General features: G+C 38.6%; 1 protein-coding gene across 1 annotated transcript in view; it reads left to right on the forward strand.

The window, feature by feature from the left end:
* Positions 1 to 20,804: 20,804 nt before the first annotated feature.
* Positions 20,805 to 26,089, forward strand: part of LOC140136301 (E3 ubiquitin-protein ligase Itchy-like) — a 41,460-nt gene continuing 36,175 nt past the window's right edge. Inside the window, exon 1 of the mRNA XM_072158025.1 lies at positions 20,805 to 20,929. The gene's annotated coding sequence lies outside the window, so the exon portion shown is untranslated. The remainder of the gene's footprint in view (positions 20,930 to 26,089) is intronic.

A 26,089-nucleotide genomic window follows, 5' to 3' on the forward strand; every position in this document is an offset into this window, starting at 1 on the left:
GACCTTGGGGTTAAGAGAGGTCACTTGCTAGATCCATTTTGGATGTATAGGAGGAAATCTACATACATTTTTCTAACTTTCTTATACATTGAAAACAATTTTGAAAAAGGAAGATTTGTGTACTTTAATTCCTGATTCATACAATAGAATTTATGCATACCAGGAATACCAAGAGTCAATGATCCAGTTCTGATGTCACAAGTCAAAGGTCATCACCATGGAATCAGGTCACTCTGCTGATGAAGGTTGCATCAAGGGCAACTGAAAGTTCCACTTTTGCATAAATTGAATGATCTGAATCAGAAAAGTACTTCTTTTTAATTATAAATCTTGCCAATACAAGTTTTTATCATACTACGGTTGGGTCAAATCTTGAAGATAACTGAATTGATATTTGAATGTTACCACCGTTTTCATGTTGTAATTTTGTAACTTTTTTAATTGCATTATGTTCACCAGTATAGCCCGTTACTTGCTCTCTGCCTCCCAAATCAAACCACAGTATCTGCTAAGTCTATGCTATTTGCAGATGATCAGTGGCAGTACCAGGAATCATTTTCATGAGTATGGGCAAAGTCAATTTTTTTTGGGGGGGGGAGGCAAAAAATTAAAAAAATTCTTAAAGTTAGGTGATTTTGGTCCAAAATATGGTAATATTGGCCCAAAATAGTGGATTTTTTGTGATTTTTATGTTCTGACAGGTGAAAACTGGGGGGGGAACATTTGGAGGAAATGTCCCCCTGGCACTGCCACTGCAAAGAGTGCATGGAAGGGCAGATTTGTTAGAACTGTTTTGATATTATGGATGAATACAAAGTTTATTTTAAAGTTTGCTACTATCATTGATGAAACTGTAATGAAAATTCATGTTTCAATATTTACCTTTGTCAACCATTTTTGTTAAGCTTACAACTCTCGCTGTACATTTGATAGCTATTGTTTGGATACACATCATACAACTCAAGTTATAACCGAAAGAAGGTTTCTCTCTTTAGGCCTGTTATGTGTGAGGTAAAATCAAAATGACTAGAATAATTGAATACTTGACTGGAGGTATACTATTTCACACTCTGCATAGGGTATACATGAATTTGATTGAGTAATATGTATTCTCCTGGTCCCATCAGCAAATAATAATTAAATTAGTGATCCTGAATGTGATGTGTAAAAGGATAAATCAATGTTTGAAAAATATCATCTCTCTAAATGACCGGTGTGTTTCATCAAGATTTATATTCAAGAGCTAGACTAATAACAACCAGATTTCTCTTCAACTCTATAGTGGAAATTTCAATTGAATGAACACAGCCTGACATAGCGTGACAATTTTTTGCGTACGCTGCGCAATGTACGTCAGCATGTATGACTGTGCGTGCATGACGCGGAAGTTAATCATATCATGCCAACGCACTTGTGATTGGTTAGTATTGTATCCAAGGTCGTGCGTTCGCGTTGTAGTTTGAAATACGCAAAATACGATCGTGGTTGGATCGAATATAGTGGTTGAAAGCTGTGTTCATTCAATTGAAATTCCCACTATAAGATTGAAACTTTGAAATAATGAAGATTGTTTGTTAATAAACTTCCCATTCTATATTTTAAGTTCATCAGCCATCAAAATAAGAAAACAGAAAACTATATTCACTTGTAAACATTGACACACATGGCTGAATACTGAATGTAAACTAGTGTCAAGATTATTTATACAGATTTGTTTTTATATTGTTTCTTACTAATTTATTCACCATGTGCTTTCCTTTTATGTAAAAGGTTCAAAACCCAACCACAGAACGACTGCCGGTGCCCTGGTGACACAGTGGTTTAACCTTCTTTTATTGTTCCGAACAATCAATAGAAACCAGGCCCACCCGCTGGTCCTGCCAGGGCATTAGTGGTCGACTGGAAGTTTGGTTTTGGAACCATCGCTTATTTTGTATGTTAAAAGAGAGCAATGAAAGTATGATTAGAGTAGAGGTGAACCAGTCAGTGTGTTCCTGCTGACCCAGCAAACATAAACCGTTTTACAGAAAATGATTAATTGTCGGGTTATATATAAACGGTATAAAACGTATTAATATCATTTAGAAAACATTTTTGATAACTTTTTCAACAACTCTTCCTATACCTTTGTATAGGAGCCAACCGTTGTTAATCCACAGTCCAGTAGCGTATACTTAAACGCAAGGTTACGCATATGCGTTACGCAAGAGCGCATAAAATTCATCATGACTGGAACTTATGCGTAAACAACTAAACACACACTCTGTTATGTTGGAGCTGTTAAACATTAGGTCTACCACTTTATTCTTAATTTTGTTGCTGATATTAACAGAGAAATCACTGATCTTGTAGCCCTAAGGTTGAGTGGCAATGACAAACGGACATTCTGAATGAAAGAATCATGTGAATTAGACATCTTTAGCTTGTTTTCGTTGTTGAAAAGGATTCAATCATGTTTCACCGTTGTTCATCACCGATTAACAACTCGCAAAAGTATACAAAAAGTCCCAAAATATGACAATTTGCGAGCATAGCGAGCAAAAAATTAGTTTTTACGCTTTTTGGGGTCAAAAGTGTCCAAATTTTTAGGAAAAGTCCACTTTTCACAAATCACCCCCCCCCCCGAAAAAAAGGTCCACTTTTTCAAAATCAGCACCCCATCCAAAAAAATCCTGCGTACGGGCCTGGGGACATGCAATATTTAGCATATGCAAGGCTACTGACAGATCTACCATTAAGTATCGCTGGTTGAAACCTCACTTTAGTCCCATTTTCTTTGTCTCCTTTTGAATTGTTATAATTATCTGGGGTCCATTTCACAAACTTTTACGAAGCTTGAAATTGTTCGTAACTTACGACGAGTCGTAAGTTCCATTTCATTAAACTTACGAATGGTACCCTCCGTAAGTAATAGGGATTTACTGCAGGGACCCTCCGTAAAGTTATGTCTAGTATTGGGTATTCGTAACTTTACAAACAGTTACTTGAGTTTCAAAGGGTTAAATGTTTAATGAAATGGACCCCTGGTCAATGCTTTGTTTGTGTAAAAAGTCAACTTAAAGTTTTATAAAAGTTTGTTTACCATGGAATTCACCATATCATGTCCAAGCTCACATTGGCGCCCCATTCCTTTTTTAAAGGAATTTTTATTTATTGATGTCTGCTGCTAGAGGCATCTGAACAAGGTAGTGCAGATTCACATTGATCTGGTACAGAGCAGTACCAAATTGATTCAGATCACATGTAGATAGCCCAGTGCTGTACGGTGCAAAAACTGATTGAGGAGCCAATGGCTCCTAACTTTATAAATTTAGGCGCCCAAATTTTGCTCGTAAAAAATCTGAGGTGCCAACTGAACAGCCACGTGTGTTGAATGTTCATAGCTGCTGTACTCAATCTACATATTCCCATTGAACGCTACACACTTCATACACAGCATGTAGAGTGTAGGCCTATATGTTTTCCAGGAAGTCCCCATTGAGACATCATGATAAATGCATATTCATAGCATACATGTATTCGTACTCTTGAATGCTACATTACATACATGTTTTGTTTTTGGCGATTAAAAGCTTCAGCAGTTGGTCGCCATTGGCACCAGGGATTGAATATTTAGTCGCCATCAGCAAAAATCTAGTCGCCAATGCGCCTAAAATGGTCGCACCGTACAGCACTGAGATAGCCCTAATATCCTTTGTTCAATTGTATATCTGATTCCCATCCATTCTGATAGTTATGCATGCTGGTCCATGCAGGTATTGTATCACCCCAGGATGGCTGAGGCCCTGTTTTTGAATTGTGCTCGTGATGTAGGTGACCATACTGCACTCATGGAAGTTTAAATTATAGCCTTTGTGATAATTATGAGGGGTCAGAGCCAAAAGGTCCTAAGTGCATTTTTGGCCAAAATAACCTGACCATGCTGGGCACCTTTGGTTGTATAGCCATAATGAACCTATAGCCACAGAAACTATTATCAGTGGAAATGTAAAACCCAAAGTGTAACACTAATGCATGACATGTGTGAGAGCCAGAAGGCCCCAAGTACAAAAATACCTGTATCTCAAAATGGCTTTTTTTTGCACATAGGGGTGTCTGGTACCTAAATAATCCTTACCACACTGGGCACCTTATGATTGTATACCATAAACAACAGAAAATGTTATCAGTGAAAATGTAAAACCCTAAGTGCAACACCAGTGCATGAAATGTGTGAGAGCCAGAAGCAATTTAATGATACAGGCGTGTTTGTACTTAGGGCCTTTTGACTCTGACCCCTCGATTTGTCATATTGCTACAAATTGCTGTAGGAAGAGTCTCAACAGAACGGTAAACTGCATATCCGTTTTTACACGCTTTTCAATGGGAAATGAACTTTGCTGCTTGGATGATGTCACGAGAGGTTAGCATTTATTCCGTATTGAAAAGCGTGTACTGACGGATATGCAGTCGACCGGCCTCGTCTCAAGTACCACTGCTCTCAGGTTTCACATCTTGCACAGTGACACAAAGATCGGCAATTTGGTCCATTCAAGGTGACAGTTTAATTAGAAGGTTATAATATTACCAAAGATTTTGATATTCATAATAATGGCATCATTTTTGATAATAGTCTTATAAAGTAGACAAAGCCATTTAGATATTTCATGAAAGGTCACATCTCTCTTCTTCATGTGATGTGATCAAGCAAAATCAGTCGGAAGTCAAAAATTCTAGTTTGATGATACTGGGTGAAATGTGTTGGTATTTCTTATGTAATTTCTGTTTTTGTGATGACTTAAGTTTGAATAACTGTCTAACGATAGGTGATAAAATATTTGATTTTCAGTGAAATCAAGCTACTTTTACAAATGTCATCATCATCATCATCATTAGTTGGCTGCGGAGCAGGCGACTACAAGCTTTCTCCAACTATTGCGATCTTGGGCAAAATTTTGTTTGGCTGCAGCATCCCTTCAGTATCTTCCAAGAGGTGCTGGACATACTGTAAGTACAGTGTGCGTGGCTGTGCCGGTTTCCTCTTCCCATGTGGTGGAATATAAAGGGCATATTCTTTCACAGACACGTCATCTTCAAGATGCAGTACATGGCCCAGAAATTTGAGTTGATGAATCTTGACTCTGGCAACCAGTGGAGTGGTGTTGGTCAAATTGTAGATGGTTTCATTTGGAATCCGATCCACACGCTTGATGTTTGACATGACTCTGTAGCAAGATATTGCAAAGACATTGATCTTGTTTTCCATGTCCTTCTTGATTACCCATGACAGTTTCCTTCAATAGGTTTATAATTAGTGCTCAATGGAAGTTCAGAGATGTTGCTTTTAAATTAACAGCAATGTAATTGTGTTTCCAGATGAAACATAGCCTAATCTTAATCCTTATGTTCAACCAACTGGGTCAGGTGTCAAAACACCTCAATTTGCTGGGTTTGTTATACTTACAATAACAGTTATAAAATGTAAAGACTGACACAAATCAAAAGCATCAAAATCCTGCATACAGCATTGTTGCAAATAAATGTTGTTGTTATTATCATTATTATGAATTGTTAGTATAGATGAGTTGACCTCAATGTTTATCAACAAACGCAAGGGACTGGTATATCGATATGGTTGAGTGAACCCCATGCAACCACTACACTGTTCAATAGCTTTATTGTGATGTGGCAGGAGTTTTAAAAACACAAGCCCTGAACAAAATATGATGCATGTGCATACTGCCAGGCAAAAAACAATGGAAATTGTGATGATGTGTGCGCATACTGCCAGACATTGACGTCAGAAGTCAACTCATCTATACTTATTGTACAAATGTACAGTTTACAAACAGTACTTTCTCTCAGGTGTGTCCTTCCAAAGGTTCATTGATCAGGTCCATAGTTCCTAAATATACCATGTGAGTACTGCCTGCTGATTGGTTACAAGAAGTCTATCATGACTTATTGAACCAATCAGCATCATGGTAAGATTTGTGGTAGGGCTGAAGAGGCCCATGAGTACTAACTGCTGATTGGTTACATGAAGACTAGTATGATTTATTGAGCCAATCAGTAACATGGTAAGAATAATGGTATGACTAGACTGCAGAAGATTGAGCTTAAATATCTAGAAGCTGTATTTTAATTGGTCACTCTGATGACTATATTGTGTAATGAACCAATCAGAAATATTGTAAGAAAGGAAGAAATTCTCATGAGTGCATTTTTGATTTATGAACCTTCATAATAACAAACCTTTGGAAGAGGCATAACCCTTATCCCATGTACAGTAATTGGGCTGTTCCAGTTGAAATACATCACCCCCTATAGAAGACATGACCTTAATCTTCCACACAGGGGGTTGATATCAAAATGGAGTAATCCATTCAGGGTAACTCCATTTGAAATTCACACTCCCTTTGTAGAAGATTAATGTCATGTCTTCCATTGGGGGCGTATGGATTTCAACTGGAACGGCCTGTCTGAAATACAAAATGTGTGCATACTATAGGTGTATATTTGAACACATATATTGTTATTGTTATATTGTCTTTATTATATAATTTATATTTTACATCCAATGTATAATGTAAATAAAGTTGTATGCTATTTTAAGCTTTTTCAGTGAATGTTCACAAGCTGATGTAAATGCTTTACACTGCACTATAGTTATTGGATTTGAGATATTTTGTACAATATTATATAAGTTCTATCTTGAGGAACACTGCATTTTGGGAATGTTTGTTAAGGAAAACGGGTGTTGCTAGTGTTCCAGTTTTATTAACTTGTATCATACACAGCATGGAATGGGAATTAAGGCTTTAGGGCCGAAGGCTAGGGATGTATAATAAAGGAGAATCTAGAAAGCTTATTCCCCGGACATTTAAGCATAAATGTGGGAAGTGTTGCAATCTTTGTGGGAAATTATGATTTTTTTAATGTCTGAGATGGGTGGGGTGGTGGGGGAGAATTCGCTAGGAACTGATATTGTCGGATATTAGTTTATTACAAATGGATTTTGAGCACAAATATATGCAGGGAATTTGATCATTCACAATTGAATATTTGCTTCCTTGATTATTTCATGAATTTCTTGTCATATGCTCACTTGACCCAAGTGTAATATGGGAACCTCCCCTCACCATAATCATACAGTTCTATTTAGGTTCTGAGGGGCTGTGATACTGAGTCCACTTCCACTTTTCCCTTAATCAATCTTCCCCCTTCCCCTTAGCTCAACACCTCCCCTACCAGAAAAAAAGTGGCACTTCCACTGTGTAATTGAACTATTATTGCAAGAATATTTGGGAGTGGGGCCGTAGCAAATTGCATGGTTCTGGCAGCCATAAAAAGTGGGCACCCTTGTAGAACTTGCTGTGGATACAGTTGGCACAGTTGCCACTGCCAACTCTATTTCATGGTCACAGGGGACCGTTCACAAACACTTGTTAGGGGGGCCTGATGCAAAAAAATTTCATCGTGAAAATTTTTCGCCCCCCCCTTTTATAGACCTCAAAATTTCAGGGCCCCCCTTTTTGACATGAAAATTATGGGTCAACCCCATAGAAAAGCATATAAAATTTGTGGTCATTTTTTTCAGGCCCCCCCCTAGGAGGGTCAACGTTTTCAGGGCCCCCCTTTTTGCATCAGGCCCCCTAACAAGTGTTTGTGAACGGTCCCTAGGTGGGTATATTGTAAATGAAATATTATTGCAAATATTGCAACGAGGTGTAATATAATTATGTTCAAAGTGTACAAACTGGATATTTATATTGCAATTTTTTACAACTGCACAAAATGAATTTGTGTCGAGCATTTTAACTCTTGCCAAATTAATATTTGCACTATTTATTGTTCAAGGTGTGTATTATATTCTCTACATATGTGTGTGTGTGTAGGTATGTTGGGGTGATTGTGGCATAGGGGTGGGGGTGTGCATGTGTGTTTGATTGAGTGAGAGGTGTGCGCATGTTTAGGTGGAGTACAGATTGCATATAGCTCTATGTGGGTGTGAAGTTGAAGATGATGTATTGTGTAAGGCTCTCCCAATTCCCGGGTACCCGAGTTCCCGCCTGTTCTTGGCCTCACGCGGGTCCAATTTTTTTTTTTTTAATAAAGTTTTGGCGACTTTAGAGAACCACTGGACCTATTCTGAAGTGCTAGGATCACTTACAGGTAATTTGAAAAAATTTGAAAAAAAAAAATTACGAAAAAATACAGTTTGTTAACCTTGCTATGCAAACCACAAACTAATATTTACCTCTTCATATATTACATATTATAAATGCATGGAAAACCAATGCATTTATAATATGTGATAGATGAAGAGGTAAACATAAGTTTGTGGTTTACATATTAAGAATAACAAACTGTAATTTTTTCATAATTTTTTTCAATTTTTTTTTCAAATTAACTGTGAATGATCCTAATGATCTAAGCATTTCAGAATAGGTCCAGTGGTTCTCAAATCGCCAAACTTTTTTTGATTTTTTTTTTCAGTATTTTGGTGTACCCAGATTCCCTCGAAAATTCAATCGAATACCAGTACATAATTACCCGTTAGTTGAGAGCCCTAGTATTGTGTATGTGTTTACCTGCAAACGAGGACACACACAAGCCTTTTTGCCATTAACCATGGACCTACCTACGAACAAGCACCCATCCTCAGTTGTTTTGGGAGGTATGCAGTAGGTCACTTTTGCATGCCAATGCATATTTGAGATACACCCACTATTGTGCAGTAAATATTTTGGTAAAACGGGGTTGCTGATCCCGAGCGGGCCGAGCGGCGATGGCGGGTTAAGTTTGGGTCGATAGAAGACCAGGGTGGTGATGGCTAAAAATAACTGAGACTTCACACAAGATGTACATAATCATTCAACATTCTTGTTCTTTTCTTGGTTCGTTTAACATCACAATATGAACATGATGAAAGTACTTTCAATATCTCCAATGTTTAAGCTTACAATACTGTACAAAATCACACAAAAATCACTCTAAGTCAATCATCCCAAATCATGCTCTGCAATCACAATATTCCTCTGCAATTTCAATATCACCTCATTATTATTGATTTGATATGATTTTCCCTTGTATAAAACGGTTTTCCAATCAAGTTTCACATTGTAAACACACTCGTGCAAGCAGCCATCTCCAATTCACGTGCAATCAAGGTCAAAGGTTACTACCAAAAATAACAGCTTACAGGCGCACACCACTAAATTGAATGAGCAGAATACCATTTTACTACAATATAATGACCTCGGTTGGTAGGCGTATTTCGTACTGTGCATCATACACACCCCTACACATGAAAAATCTGCCATTTTGGTAACTCGGTTTACCGATTATATGTCAATTCAGACGTCCTCGGTATGATGGCAGACAATGTCCCATTTGCCATAGGTGTAGGTAGGTGCATATGTGTTGGTTTTGCGATCACCATCGTACTGTAACATTGAATACTCAGGAACAACAGTCATCCACATGTGCTGGACAATGCCAATAGATCACAAAAAATGTTAGAAATAACGTCCACAGTTTGGGGTGTAGTAGTCTGTGCTTAGTCCACGGTTAGGCCAATAAAAACTAAAACATGTGGATCTATGATAAGGTTAATTTCAGTCCATATTTGCAAGTGGTAACAACAAATCTAATCAAGATTGCACCTGCAATGGGGGACTGTCCTCACTTATGTGGCTGCAATTGATTTGCAGATGGCGTAAAAATGCAATTTATGTTATGTACCCTATTAACGGCTGTATGTATGGTTTCACTGAAGTGTAACCAGGTGTGTCCATGGTCAGATATGGAAATTACGTCCTTCATAAGGGTTTTTACCCAGTCCATGTTTAATAGCAGGATCATGCGTACCGGCATGGGCGAGGGATGTTGGCTGTGTGCATGTGTTGTGTATGTATTTGTTTGTGAGGATTTGTGAAGGTTGAGGTATGTGGGGGTGTGTTTGTAATTGTATGCTGCTTGAGAATTCGGGTGTATATGGGGTGTGTGTGTGTAGTGGGGGTGGGTGGATGAGTGTGCATATCTGCTTGTTATGTTCAGCATTGAGGATTTTCCTCTGGTGTTTTTGCACCTTTTATATTGTGATCCTTCATTAGCCCTCACATCTCTTACGCAAATGCAGCTTCCTTCTCTTGACTTGGCTGATAAGGTTATAATTATAGTCAGTGATAATATAAAGCTAGCTTATAACTTTGCATCAGATTGGCTTGACATGTCCATATCTGGATTGTTAATATTTAGCTCTTTCTCCATTTAAAGGGACATTGAAAGATCCATCAGTCCCAAACTGCAGTTGTGTGCACTTTTAGAACACTTCATAATATGGTAACTAACCCCCACAATAAAGCTAGACATTGTGTTTTTCATGTCAAGAGAGAGAACTGAATCTTAGCTCTCTTCACGCAGGTGTCGACTGCAGACGACAAGTTTCAATTTTTTTTTAATTCAAAAATTTTAAAATGTAAATTTTCATGACCATATTTGGAATCAGCATGAAAAATGCATTAAAATGAGTACAAACAAGCCTAGTATTGATTCAGTAGTTCTTAAGATAGCTCTTGATATTTTGAGAAAATATTTCAAAACTTCAACTTTTTCCGTTGAAGCGCATGGCTAGCACGCAGAGCATTAATTCTTTATGCCTGTGAATTCCATGCAAATCAAATCATTTTTAGGCATCTTCAGAAGATTGTACAGATTGATTTGGTCCTGTGGATCTTTGAAAGTCTCTTTAACTTTGCATGGGTGATATTGCGGGAACAGCCCATAAGTCCGAAGAGTCATAGTTTTCAGCAGTGAACTTCAGGGGTCTGCCAATTTGGCGCAGTTTATGGCGTATACAGAAGTGTGGTTCTAATTGAATCATGTCATCATCACATCGGCACCTCATTGGCTGGTCAAACTGCGTAGCAACGCGTGACCTAGTTCTTTTTACGCGATAATCAGACAGAGCAGACAAACACCACTGAAGTAATTTGCTCAATGGTATAGTGCTCTGCCTGCTAGCCATTAGGCCTAAGCTTCAACATAAAAAGGTCTAAATGGTAAATTTATGTTGACATTTGACCAATTTGATTGTTATAGGCACATTGAAAATGCGACCCTTGAAAAATTTCATAGGGCCACTTATTAGGGTCGGGCGCTAATCAGGTTAAATACAGTTTTACAATTTTTACCCCACTGGTTAATCAATTACAAGCAGGTACAAATGACCATATAAAATAGCACACTTTTTTTTCAGAAACGAAAGCTGAAGTATTGCTTCATGTAAATCAAAAGCTTAGTGCAACTCTTTTAAGAAATTTTCTTTGTCTAAACATGTATTGCCACCAGTGACTCTTGACAGTAAATCTAAGATTTGTTATGTGTAAGGTTTGTCATTTAACATGAATAATGTGGCAAAGTCTGGTCCAATCAGGCCAAAGCAAGCAATTATGTTGAAAATTGAGCTATCAGAGCTATACTCATCATCTACTTGCTTGGCTAACAGTAATCCGGAGGTACTCAGTACAAATGACCATACGGGGACGTGCTGCAAATATGGGTAGCACTTTCGGCCCTTTGGTATATCAATGACTCCTTTTTCAAAGCCTATTTTGGTATATGAATGGGTCCTTTTTTCAAAATTTTCTCGATTTTTTCCGGAAAATAGCCCAATTTTTCCTTAATCTAGCCAATTGTCCAAATTTTCCCAAAATTTTGGGAAAATTTGTAAAAACTAAGACAATTGGGTTAAATTCGGCCGAAAAGTTTGACTTTTGGTATATCAATGGGTCCAAATTTCTTGAAAAATTGGTATATATGGGTCCACTTTCAAATTCTCAGCGGCACGTCCCTACCAAAACCAAACTTGAGTACCCCCCGGGCAGTAATCATTGCTGAAATCCCTACAAGAGCATACATGATTGCAGAGTTATGAGCATAATATACAATTTGCCTTTTCGAAGTATAGTGTACACAAAAGGAGGGCAGCCTGCAAGTTGGGTAAAACCCAGCAAATTCAAAAGACTTTACCTACTTTGTGCAGCGCCATCCTATTGTGTCCGCCATATCTCAAAGAGGCTAATGCCAATATGCATTTGATCAGGGGCATTGTGGATTGTGGAACTCAACCTGCCCATTTAGTTCTTCCTTTATGAAGTGGCTCTCTGGTGGTGGCTCCCGGGGGGTACTCAAGTTTGGTTTTGGTAGGGACGTGCCGCTGAGATTTTGGAAGGGGACCCATAAATATACCAATTTTTCAAGAAATTTGGACCCATTGATATACCAAAAGTCAAAATTTTCGGCCGAATTTAACCAAAATTGTCTTAGTTTTTACAAATTTTCTCAAAATTTTGGGAAAATTTTGGCTAGATTAAGGAAAAATTGGGCTGTTTTCCGAAAAAATTGAGAACATTTTGAAAAAGGACCCATTCATATACCAAAATAGGCTTTGAAAAAGGGGTCATTGATATACCAGAAGGCCGAAAATGCTACCCATGTTTGTGGCACCCCCCGTATGGTCATTTTTACTGAGTCCCCCCCCCCCCCCCCCCGGGGTGGCTCAGAAGGTATGGTTCAAAGCCAAGCAGCCTGTTTCACCACAGTATACTCAGCCTGCCTATGTATTTCCCCATATAGTTTTGCCTGTATCTCAATTTTCTAAATTGCTGCTGCCTTTGACCTGATTGGGATCAGTTTTTGTCACATGAATCCGGTTTAGCCCGTAGGTGTGCATCTGTATTGACTAAAATATCTTTAAACATGTTAAAGGATCAGCAAGTCATTTGGAAGTCAATCTGCCTGATCAACAGTTAGTATGACTTACAGTAGCATTTTGGTGTGAAATAGATAACTGTTTAGCACTGCTGTCACTTGGAAAATGTCCAAAATTGATGAAAATTAACCAGACTTACTGAAATGTTTGAAGTTGTGAAACTTGTTAAAAGTTGAGCGTACATTGTTGAGCGGATTGTACATGGTTATGTCAGGTTGGTTGCCTATTAGCTACTTGCACGGTTCGCCATTATGCACTATGTGCGGGGAGAGCCTCGAACTGGCAGCATACATGAAAGGAAGAATTATGTAACCTTACACAGAACGTTATGACTAGTTCAATTCCCATTCATGTATGCTGCCAGTTCGAGGCTCTCCCCACATAGTGCATAATGGAGGAACCGTGCAAGTAGCGAATGGTTGGGCTAGTTCATTTAAAATCCACACTACCCATGTGGAAGAATTTGGATATATCTTCCACAGGAGGAGTATGAATTTCAAAAGAACACATTGGTAACTCCATTTGAAACTCGCCCTGCCTCGGTGGAAGATTCATCTTGAATCAAGGTGTATGAAATTCAAATGGAGCTGTGTAATGTGTTCATTTCATTTGAAATTCATACTCCCCCTGTGGAAGGTATATCCGAAATCTTCCACAGGGGGAGTGTGGATTTCAAATGACATAGCCCCTTGCATAGACTTGCCAAGAATGACTATCAGCTATGACCCTGTTCACATTAGAAAATTTCTTCATTCGACGAAGATAAGTTAATCTTGATTAACTAATTAAGCATGCGTACACATTACGCTGAACGAAGACCGAACGAAGACATTGCACTGTACACATTTCATGAAAATTAACGAAGCTCGAACAAAGCTATTAACGCACGGCTATTATTAAAGCCGGCGAAGGTCACTTGTCACATGATCACTTTCCTTCGTTGAATGAAGCGAGCGTACACATTACAAAATTAACTTCGTCAAACAAAGTATTCCTTCGTCGAAACAACCTTTTTAGCTTTGTTGAACGAAGCAATTTTAATCTTCGTCAAAGGAAGAAAAGTGCGTACACATTAGGAAAAAACGATTTTTAATCTTCGTTCGAGTTTCGTTGAAAGAAGAAAATTTTCTAATGTGAACAGGGTCTATGTCAACTTGAGGCAAATTTGGACATTTTCCAAAGTGACATGGTGCATATGTTGCTTAATGATATTTAAACTTTTTTCAAAATGCCAAACTCCTTGCACGCGATGAACAAACAGGTATACAATATACCTATTGTATTATTCCGCACCATGATTGTTATATAATTGATTAAATTTGCTATGAAATAAGGGCTGTTTTTCATTTGTAATATTTTTTTATTAAAATATAAGTATTATTTCATCAGCAGAGTGTGTACAGTTTTGCTGCTCTTTTATTTTGTTGTGATTTCCCTATGCAATCTTTAGCAATAAATTATGCAAAATGATTTGCTGGTGTCATGTGGATTCTTTTATTTTTGTACCATCTCTTTCAGTGGTGGTGCCATTGGGTGTATATGGGGTCATGGCTTGCTCCCAGTTTCCGGCTCCCATTAAAAACCCAACTTATAAAAATGTCCCCTATTTTTCAATTTGATCTGTCACCCAAAGACCCTTATTTTTCAATTTGAACATCAACTTTCATTTATCACTGATTTTGTTATACTTACTTTGAAAAAACAAGGAAATTTGAACCCATTTAGAACTAGAAAATTGATGTTCGAGGTTTGTGGCGCTGACCAACATTTCGGCTCTCACCCAAAGGTCATGTTCTCACCCAATGACCCCATATATTTTACATTTTGCTCTCACCGAATGCCAAAAATCATGCTCTCACCCATTGACCCCATATTTTTAACATTTTGCTCTCACCGAATGCCCCTTACTGCGAAAGTACCAGCCCTACACCTATATCCATTTCATATTGAAGCCCCCCCCCCCCGATACAAGATCAGGAAACTCTTGTAAAAAGCACCAGCGTGTCCAGCCGGATCTGTTCCTGCGCGGGGTTCAGAGGGGCTTTCAGAGTTATATGTGTGGGCTTAATATCTAAAATCTCCCAGCGTTTCTGATGATTTTACATGATTTTTAAGTGCGGGGGCTTCAGTAAAAGTTAAAATGCCACATTTTCATCTCCACAGGGAGTTCGAACAGAAAAGTGCTCCGATTTTGAATAAACGGTCTCTACAATAATTTAGTTCGCCATATATCTCGGGTGTTTGTTCGTGTACATTATCTGATGGTATGCATGTACACAATTATAGTTTATAGAAAAAAGGTTCTATATAAAACGGTTCGGAATTCGGCTATCCTCCATCCAGACAGAACTTTTGAACGTTCTTCAAAGGGCTATAATTAAAGGTTCTCTACTGGTCTTTGTTTCGTATTGTTTCTATAAGAAACTTTTTGGCTTCTTGAACATAAAGAACCCTTGTTTTCTAGGGTACTCCATGGGCAAAAGGTCTTTTTATACAGGGTGTCCCCCCCCCAAAAAAAAGAGGCCCCTCATTGCGCCCTCTTTTTCGCCTATTTCTGAAAAGTTGATCAAATATATTTTGGTATGTAAAGAAACCTTTAATTGTTAGCTTTAATAAACCAAAATAATTATTTCAATCGGCTCACAACTTTTGAAGATATGCCCTTTTAAAGACAAGTACCCATTTTCACTCTGTCCACGGATAGCAAACGGCATGGTTGGGATGGGCCATGCTGTGGAGTGGCCTGCAAGATCACCAGACCTCACACCACTTGATTTCTTCATTTGTGGCAAAACCCAAAATCAAAACGTATTACTGCTATATTCGCAAATAATTATCTGGCGCACAAGGTTGGTACGCAACGCAATTGATGCAATGAGGACCGTCTGAGGGCTGAAACCTGTATTCGTCAAGGAGGCAACCAGGTAGAGGGCCGAGCAGCACAGTAAACTCACTTCAAAAGAACCAAAGACAAACTAAACAGCCCTTTTCAGGGCTACCCTTTATTCAAAAAAAGAGAAATGACTTATATTGTCAATAAAAAGAAAGCAAGAAACAATAAAGTAAGAAAGTAAGAAACATAATAAACAAAAAGGCGTAAAATAACCGAGAAAAACATAAGTAATTTCAAGTATAGCAAAAGAAGTCCCATCCCACATCAATTTCGCCCAAATTAATGACATAACCCATAAGCCCACCGGTAAAGCCCATTCCCTAAAATAAAGTTATAAAGTTATCATCGAGGAATGTTTTATATTCATGCATGGTATATGCACTTTTCAATCTTTGACGTAGCCAAACCTCCTCCGTGGACAGAGTGAAAAACGGATACATTTCTTTAAAAGGGCATATCTTCAAAAGCTATGAGCCGGATTGAAATAATTGTTTCGGTTTATTAGAGCTAACGGGTAAAGGCTTCTTTACATACCAACATATACTTGATCAACCTTTCTAGAATAGGAAAAAAAGAGGGCGCAATGAGGGGCCTCTGTTTTTTGGGACACCCTGTATGATAATAGCATTCTCTCTCATGGAAAGAAAGAGAGACACAGATTTGAAGATAACGACTTAGGAAGAAAGTCACTTCCAACAAAACCAACCGGAAATAGTCGATCCAATCATCTCAAAGTCTGCATTCCAGTAGCGTCACAGCCAGGAAGGGATTTTGAGGGGGCATGTCATTTTTTGGGATAGGCCTACTCAAATTTAAAACCGTGATGCGGCCGGGGTGGGCACTCAACTTTAGAAGTGATGGTTAACACAAGGGACCATACGGATATGTTCCCCCGGAAAGACCCGTTTTTGGATTTCACAATTCCGGAGACCCCCTAAATATGACCAAAATATAATTATATAGCTCCAAAAGACCCTTGAGTTTGATCATCTTAGGTCCAAAAGACCCCTAAATTGCTCACATTTCTCCCTGATATTACTATTTTTTTTAGTCATACTGTTCATAATTCAACAAGAAAGGCAAGAAAGATCCTTGATTTTGACTGTTCACAGCTCCAAAATATCTCAGTTTATTTGTTCACAGCTCCATAAGACCTTAATATTGGCAGGCCGTCAGCTTCCAAAGACCCACCACCAGCCTCAGTGGCAGTTGAGATTGGATTAAGCACTTCCTTTCTCATGACCCAAATAAAAGGCTGACAGTAAAATTGTTAACTTGATTGTTGTGAGTGACCTTCTTTTCCTTATTCTTTGTCTTCAAATCTGTTTCTCACTTCTCTTTCCATACAGGCCAGCATGCTTATATATATAGGCTTTTTAACCTGGCTCGAGCATTTTGTTTGAGCCTGGTCCCATCAGGACCCAAGCGTGCTCCACACGGAGCGACCGTTTAAACAAACTTGTTTACAAACAAACAAACAAACCTCAAAATTCCCGGGGAGATCACCACCAAAAATTTCATATCAATTAAAGTTGTAAGCGCTCTTTAGCAAAGTCATAGTTCATTGAAATCAAGTTACAACCGTATGACAAAACAGGCGATAATAGTAATTTTTTGCACAAGATTTGCAATTTAAAGAGAAATGGACAATACGGTAGGCATAATAGGGCCTAAGTTCATGTGCTCTTTCTTTTAATGGCATTAAAATTTGAAAAATAGTAAGGAACACACGGAGGTTTTGACTTTTAAAACTTACATTTTGGTCAAAAAATATAAAAGATTTTCTGATTGGATGAAAGGAATACTCAGTGAGGAAAAACCAATCACCGAATCCTATTTTCCACTAGATCTCTTATGATGCTATGCACTCAACCGTGTAGTATACACACAGACTGCGGCATCTTTTTTGCTCGGGTGGATCGAGGTGGAAATTGTGTGTGGATTTTACCGGGGTGGGCAGGGCCGGATTTACCATAGGGCCAGATGGGCCCGGGCCCAGGGCCCCCCAAATTTTTGGGGCCCCCAAAATTGCCCTGTGCATTGTGCATCTTCCATTTTAGCCGAAAAACACCATGTTTTGGGCCAAAATAGGGTACAAAAATTGTACAATTTTGCGCGCTTCGCGAGCACTGGCCTCTTATATAGCAAAATTCAGCTTCAATTTGGTCTAAAAATAGTCAAATTGAAATTTTTTCGCGCGCTTCGCGCGCAAATGTCCTGGTAGAATCTAAAAACTTGGCCACTTGAGTGCACAACTGCACATGCTTTCCTCACGGTACGTTTGGGGCCTCCAAATTTTGGCCTGGCCCAGGGCCCCCAAAAGGGTAAACTTCCGGCCCTGCATGGGGGTGGGGGGCACTTGGATTTCGAGGTGGACACCATGCTCGGGTACAAAAACAAGTAAAAATGGTTGTTTTACAGCATTGGACAAGTACAGCGCTGTACCTGTTTAGGGTGTCAAAAACGCCAAAAATCAGGAAAATGGTATACTTTTCCAAGCAAAATACGTGCATATAGGGTACCAAAGTTTAATGGCAAAAAACAAAATAAAAAAGGGTGAAATAAGCTATGTTTGGCTTCTATCAGAACACATCGTAGGAAACATTAAGAAACATCAAACTACTTAATATTAAACAAGAACCTGAACATGCATTTTTACTTTCTTATTGTTAAAAAAAATGGCAAAATACTTGTTTAGGGTATGTTTTGCACGCGTTGCGTAAGCCTAATTGGTTGCGTTTCGAGAGTCTACACCTGAGCATGGTGTTAACCGATGGTAATGTAAGCGCGCAAATGTCCTGGTAGAATCTAAAAACTTGGCCACTTGAGTGCACAACTGCACATGCTTTCCTCACGGTACGTTTGGGGCCTCCAAATTTTGGCCTGGCCCAGGGCCCCCAAAAGGGTAAACTTCCGGCCCTGCATGGGGGTGGGGGGCACTTGGATTTCGAGGTGGACACCATGCTCGGGTACAAAAACAAGTAAAAATGGTTGTTTTACAGCATTGGACAAGTACAGCGCTGTACCTGTTTAGGGTGTCAAAACGCCAAAAATCAGGAAAATGGTATACTTTTCCAAGCAAAATACGTGCATATAGGGTACCAAAGTTTAATGGCAAAAAACAAAATAAAAAAGGGTGAAATAAGCTATGTTTGGCTTCTATCAGAACACATCGTAGGAAACATTAAGAAACATCAAACTACTTAATATTAAACAAGAACCTGAACATGCATTTTTACTTTCTTATTGTTAAAAAAAATGGCAAAATACTTGTTTAGGGTATGTTTTGCACGCGTTGCGTAAGCCTAATTGGTTGCGTTTCGAGAGTCTACACCTGAGCATGGTGTTAACCGATGGTAATGTAAGAGATTTTATAGAGAATGTAAGAGATTTTATAAGAGAATCGTTTTTGTTCAAACCTTTTCTTTACATATGATGTGAAGTCGAACCCGTTTTCTCTGATGATAATATCCACGGGATCGAACCTCTTCCTAGAGTGTTCATTAATACTTTGGTAGGGGGGGCTGGTCTTCCTCAATTTTTTTGCGCGAAAACTTTTTGACCCCCCTCGATGGACCGCTGAACTTTTTTGACCCCCTCTTTTGACAGACAAAACTTTTTTGACCCACCCCCCCCCATTATCGTATAACAAACATACTTAATAGTGTTGTTTCCAGTGGTGTGGTATCTGGGTCACATGTCATTCATGGAGGCAAATGTTTGAAACATTCCCGGTGGGACAATTGCACATGAAATACAAGCACAAGGAAATTTTCATTTTGTCCCAAATCAGGGTGTTTATCTGATTTTACCTGGATAAATGAAATAGAGGATTTATTTGGAGGTTCATAGGCACATCAGCATAATTTGGATTCGTGGCTATTATGATAGTACAAATGCGTGCAAACCGCGCAAAAATTTGGCCATATTGAAGCTTGAATGGTCAAATATTGTTAAAATTGGAACTAATTTATACAAAAACTAAAATGGTCAAATATGAGATTAATTTGGTCACGCAAATGTACACAGGTATCAGTTTTGGCCCCCAAAGACCGTGGTACCTGGGCCTGTGCCCACTTTGCCCTATGTAGTCTACCCATGGGCGTATGTGTACAAAATAATTTAGCAATGAGATATAGTAAACTGAAGTTTACATGCAAAGAAATCCAATTTACTTGCAATATTTTCTTCATTTAGTTGTATGATCAGATTGGTACATAATCATATTGTAGCCTACTTTGAAGAGATATAAAATTCTATGATAAAAAGTGCCAGTATTTCTTAGACCAACCCAGATGTTGCATGTTGCTGATCATCTTTAATGTTATATTAATTAATAAATATGTGCACACTAAGTGCCATCATTTTTTCAAACAAAAGCACTAAAAACCAAAACATGCCCATGTTAAAAGAGATATAGGCCTAGAGGGTCTCAATGCGCGAAGCGCGCGAAAATTTTGGGTTTTGAAGAGGAAAACTTTTTGGCCCCCCCTTTCCTACCACCTAAAACTTTTTGTCCCCCCCTCTTTTAAGGTCCAAAACTTTTTTGGCCCCCCTCCCTTTTTACCATCCCCCCCACCAAAGTATTTCTGAACACTCCCTAAACTAGTCCTAAAAAATGACCTCTTTTTACCCATGACTCCTTTTTTATGCATCATTCTTGTAAAATTAGTAATTTCGAGAAAAATAATCATTTTAATTTGGTTTATTCCATCATTATGTAAAAGTTTAAGCACAATATTGACACATAGGCGTCTGTGGGCCTAATAGGCCTAAGGGACCGTTCACAAACACTTGTTGGGGGGCCTGATGCAAAAAAATTTCATCGCGGAAATTTTTCGGGGCCCCCTTTTCAGACCTCAAAATTTTTTTATTATGGGTCAACCCCATAGAAAAGCATATAAACTCAATTTTCCCAGGAAAATTTGTGGTCATTTTTTCAGCCCCCCCCTTAGGAGGGTCAAAAAAAAATTAAGGGCCCCTTTTTGCATCAGCCCCCCCTAACAAGTGTTTGTGAACGGTCCCTATTATGTAAGGGCATTGAGGGGAAAAATCACATCCAGGCCTGGACTCGTTGAAAATTTAATTGATTGACTGCCCTCATGCGATATATTTAAACCGACGTCATTTTTAATCACGTGACTTGTCCTACAAGGAACCATTTTGGGAACAGCCCATAGAAATCTGTAGTGTTTACGAAAACAAACACTTGGAAATTATATTGTTTTAAAGAAGGCTAGAGCTTTATGAACGATTTTAGGATATAATTAGATTCCATGGTAAGTATTCTGCTGTAAAATTTGTTTATAACTCAATGTAATCACAGAGAAAGTGAGTATGATAAGATTATAAAGAAACAATCGCGTCGTGACATTTCAATCGTCAATATGAGTCATGTACAGTACGGTTTTAAATTATTGATATCAAAGTAAACATGTTAAATAGCATTGTTAACGGTAGGAACGAAGTCTGAAGTTAAAAACAATTCTGTAAACGGTTTTGTATTATTAATGTGTGTTTCTTGTGATGTAGTAGGTGAGGTCATCTTGCCTACCATACCTCACCAGCTGATTGAATAAATGAAAGTTCAACTTCAACCATTCATGTCCATAATGATCATCACGACATCAGGCCGATGTCGTGATGAGCAGCTCGTCATTTGATTAGGGGTTCATTCATATATTTTCATGACTAAACGGTTGTTTATGCCCGACATGCCCGAGGGGCCGCTTGCGGGGCGATGTCATAAACAACCGTTTAGTCATGAAAAATAGGAAGGAACCCCGTTTAATACAATTTGATACAAAACATTTTTTACCAGAACATTTTGTGATTCTTATTTCATCAAAATAAAATAAACAAAAAAAGTACAAGTAATATTATTAAAAAACACGATTTTCCTGCGTTTTTTGCATTCGGGACACCTGGCATAATCATAAACATTGTTTATGCCCGGCTCTTGACCAGAGACACAGTCGCCGTTACATAGCGTATATAAATTAGGGGTTCATTCATATATTTTCATGACTAAGCGGTTGTTTATGCCCGAGGGCGCTTGCGCCCGAGGGCATAAACAACCGCTTAGTCATGTAAATATATGAATGAACCCGCTCATACATACCAGAACATTTTGTGATTCTTATTTCATCAAAATAATAACAAAAATAACAATTAACATCATTAAAAACACGAATTTCCTTCGTTTTCCTACCCCGTGATCGCACATCGGGCCACGGGCATAAACGTTGTTTATGCCCGGCTCTCGACCAATCACGCGCGCCGTTATATAGCGCGTATGTATGAATTAGGGGTTCATTCATATATTTTCATGACTAAACGGTTGTTTATGTCTGAGGGGCTGCTTGCGGCCTGAGCCAGAGGGCATAAACAACCGTTCATGCAAGTATATGATAGGCCTACGCGCTATATAACAGCATGCGTGATTGGTCGATAGGCGGGCATAAACAACGTTTATGCCTGGCGTTCTAGTCATAGACAAGTCGCGGGAGAACTGATAGACGCTCGCGAGCAGGGGTAGCGCTAGAACTAAACACTTGAGTGTCCGCAGGGACCCCCGAACTTGCAAAAAATTAAAAAGTAGGGGGTCCGGAGTAGAGTTTGGTGAGTCCCAGTTGCACAAATGCAGCATAATTAGTATGTCTGCAATAGCGCTAGATTGAAAAACTGGGGGTCTGCAGGGACCCTGAACTTGCAGAAAATTTAAAAACAGGGGGTCCCAACTCGATTTTGGTGGGTCCGGGACCCCAAAAAGCAACTTAGCGCTACCCTTGCTCGCGAGTAGGATATTACGCGCCTATGTTCGCAAGCTATTTACGCAAAGCGCGAGTGATGTACGCGATGTTCGCACGCGTCCAAGCACAATGGTCTGAGCAAGTAAACGTTTTCTCACAATTAGCAATGGAAAAACTTTTAAAACATGATAAGGAACTGGTAGTTTTTAGTTTTAAGATGATGGTATTTTTAGTTGTGGAGGAAAATAACAGCAAGCAGAATGTTGCGTATGTATGAACAGGGTTCATTCATAAAGCCCTCGGGCATAAACAATCGTTTAGTCATGAAAATATATGAATGAACCCCTAATTTAGTCATGAAAATATATGAATGAACCCCGTTCATACATACCAGAACATTTTGTGATTCTTATTTCATCAAAATAATAACAAAAAATTACAAGTAACATTGTTAAAAAACATGAGTTTCCTTCATTTTCCCTACCTGGCGATCGCACATCCGGGACTCGACCAACCAATTACAATTGTATGTATGAATTGTTGTTCATACATACATGCTATGTAACGACGTGCGTGATTGGTCGAGAGCCGGGCATAAACAGCGTTTATGGCTCGCTAGCATGAGTGCTAGGCGAGCGGTTGAATCACTCTCTAGTTGTCGAATCACTCTCTAGGAATGAAAGATCATTCATACACACAATGTACCAATATGAAACACTTAACGCACCATTAATGGTTAACACCCTCTTTTTCGTTTTCTAGGTTTAAGGGGGTACTACACCCCTGCCCAATTTTGCGCCCATTTTAGGATTTTTCTCAAAAATTATAGCGCATTAGTGACAAGTAAGATATGTATATTATAGGGGCAAGGATTACAACTACTGCACTGGAAATTTTATTTCAGCACAGACAACAGTTATGGAGTTACAGTCAAAAATGAGGGAAAACCAATATTTGATCAATAAATCAATAACTACTTGCATTGAGTTGCTGAATTTTCAGTGCAGTAGTTGTAGTCCTTGCCCCTATAATATAAATATCTTACTTGTCACCAATGCGCTATAATTTTGGAGAAAAATGCAAAAATAGGCACAAAATTGGCCAGGGGTGTAGTACCCCCTTAAGGCTAATTAATTCATTACAACAAATCAAATACGGTACATTGAAAGTGTTGAAACTTGAATATAAATTGGATTCAATTTTGGGTCTATATGGCAGGTGGAAAATCGCGCGCTAGAAATTGAGTTTGGGCGAGCGGTGGTGAGCGAACATCATCACAATTACATGTGTCATTATTTAGGGGTTCATTCATATATTTTCAACATTGTAAACAAACTAAACATGTTTTAGCATATAAACCCAACGGCATAAACAATGTTTATTCATGAAAATATATGAGTGAAATGAGCCCCATTCATAGTCATACATACATGTAAGATACAATTCATCATTCTATGCGCTGTTACTTTCCTCCACAACTAAGAAAATCATCATTTTAGCCTGAACTACCATTTCCTTTCCTTCTCATCACCAAATTGAGAGAAAACTTACTTGCTCAGTTAATCGTGTTTAGATGCACGTGAACATCATGTACATCACTCATGTTTTGCGTAAATTACGCGCGAGCATCAAGTTACAAGTACGTATGTCCGACTCAAGCATACATCTGTTTTACCGTTCTAGTAGCGCGGCTTGTTGGTCGGAAAAACAGGCATTAACATTGTTTATGCCCAGCTGTCGACCAATCGCACACGCTGTTACATAGCGAGTATATGTATGAACAGGATGTTGAATTCCAGTAATGCATTGTTTTAATCTGCATTGTTTTAATTTGGAAAAATTTTTGTTCTTTTTTAAATACCTTGGTTGAATGAGGAATTAGTTTTGGCTGACACAATACATGTAGAAAACACTCAAAAGAAGGACCAAAATCAGCTCAAAGTAGACCAAAATTTATAAGCTGAAAATCGGAATGCACTTGAATCAATGTTGGATCAATCAATTCAGTTACAAGATGAAAAGGTACTTTACTCAAGAGGGCCCTCAAGTGAAGTGGATTGGCTTGAATTGGTCTTACTTTGAGCTTGTTTTTGAGTGGTTCAGCTTGGTTTGGTCCAACTTTTTAGTGTTCTTTTATTGTCTGCCAATGGAAGATTGAAAGTCGGATGATTTTTCCTGAGACGAATATACCTTCGTCCCAGGATTTGTCCAATTCCATACACTGTGTGTTTGCAGTGGTACTAATGAAGAAACATCACTACCCAGCAAACACAAAACATATTTTACATTTAACGTTAAAAATGTCTGGTTACAAAAAGGGTATAAAACATTTTATAACATTCAAAACATTCTACCATTATTAAACTAGTAATGTTTTGTTAACAAACAAAATGTTTTGCAAACATGTTTGCAAAAACACATTCTGTAAAATAAATAACATAAACGGTACTGTATTTGTTCCATGAACCGCCCATGCTCTTATAGCGCCCAGTCCACCCAGTGTCTTTACAACAAGCAAACTGTGATATTAGTTTATTTTCTGCCCTTGCCAGTCTGAATCATGGTCTGAAACATATGAATGAATATTCTGTGCCTTTTTATACGCGTTGGACTTTTCACGTTGCATTTGAAGGGGTCAAGGGGTACGGGAAGTGCGTGAACAAGTAAACAAGCATGATTTTAGACTGTCCCATAGTCTTGATTTGGTTCCATCTAATCTGATTAATAATTACATAATGCCCTATGAAAAAAATGCTGATGTCTTGTAACCCCCCCCTTAGTTTTCTCAAAATACTCAGTGCCAAAAACCCAGCAATATAGAAACCTACTCGTATTAGTGAACGCAAAGGTCCAGTGAGCGCTCCCATTCTGAGACTGTTTGAATTTGTTGTGAATATTCCTTCCAGGTAATCGTTCAACGAAACCCGGTGATTCCAATGTCAATTATGAGAGTCCCGCCCCACTTTCAATTCAAATACATTGTATGGTAGCACAATGCTATGCCGTGGGATGTAATAACTGCCATCAGAGATCGGGACAGGACACTTATCAACAACTGAGAGGTATTGAGCTCAACTGGCACACGTGTGATAGGCCCTTGGTTCGCGTAATATAAAAGGCAACCACTCGACTCAGACTTAGTTCTGTTGTCCATATTGCGTATTGTCATGTGCGGTTTGCAAATGTTTGCACATTATTATCTAGGGAAGCCTCTTCAGATATCACCACGCTGTCAAGCTGTGTTGATTGATCGGATGCAATATCGCTTACACAAACATTAAGGCAGTGAGAACACGGACGTGATATAGAAAGCTCGCCTGACCCAGGATCGGTAAAATTGAACTCCCACAAACTGCTGGGAAGTGGAAGGCAAATTGCCTACAGACTCGGAGGAGGGTCCATGTATTGGGTTGATTTTTAAATAAAGTCTACATTACCAGTCGTTATCCATGGACCCGAGGGAGGGTCTAGCATAATTTGGGTGTTAAAAAGTAAACCCTGTCCCTGATGTACATATAGGTGGGTCAATTTGTTTTCTCTTTATTATTTTTAAACACTTAAGGTTTTTACTTAAATTCTTTTTCAAAAAAACTCATGAAGTTGATGTGCATGTACACATTGTACAGTATGTTTACTTGGGTTTTAAAAAAAGCCCAGCACACACCTCAAGGTCAGCCCTAAATGTTT

Source organism: Amphiura filiformis, chromosome 16 (assembly GCF_039555335.1).
Source record: "Amphiura filiformis chromosome 16, Afil_fr2py, whole genome shotgun sequence".
NCBI lineage: Eukaryota > Metazoa > Echinodermata > Ophiuroidea > Amphilepidida > Amphiuridae > Amphiura > Amphiura filiformis.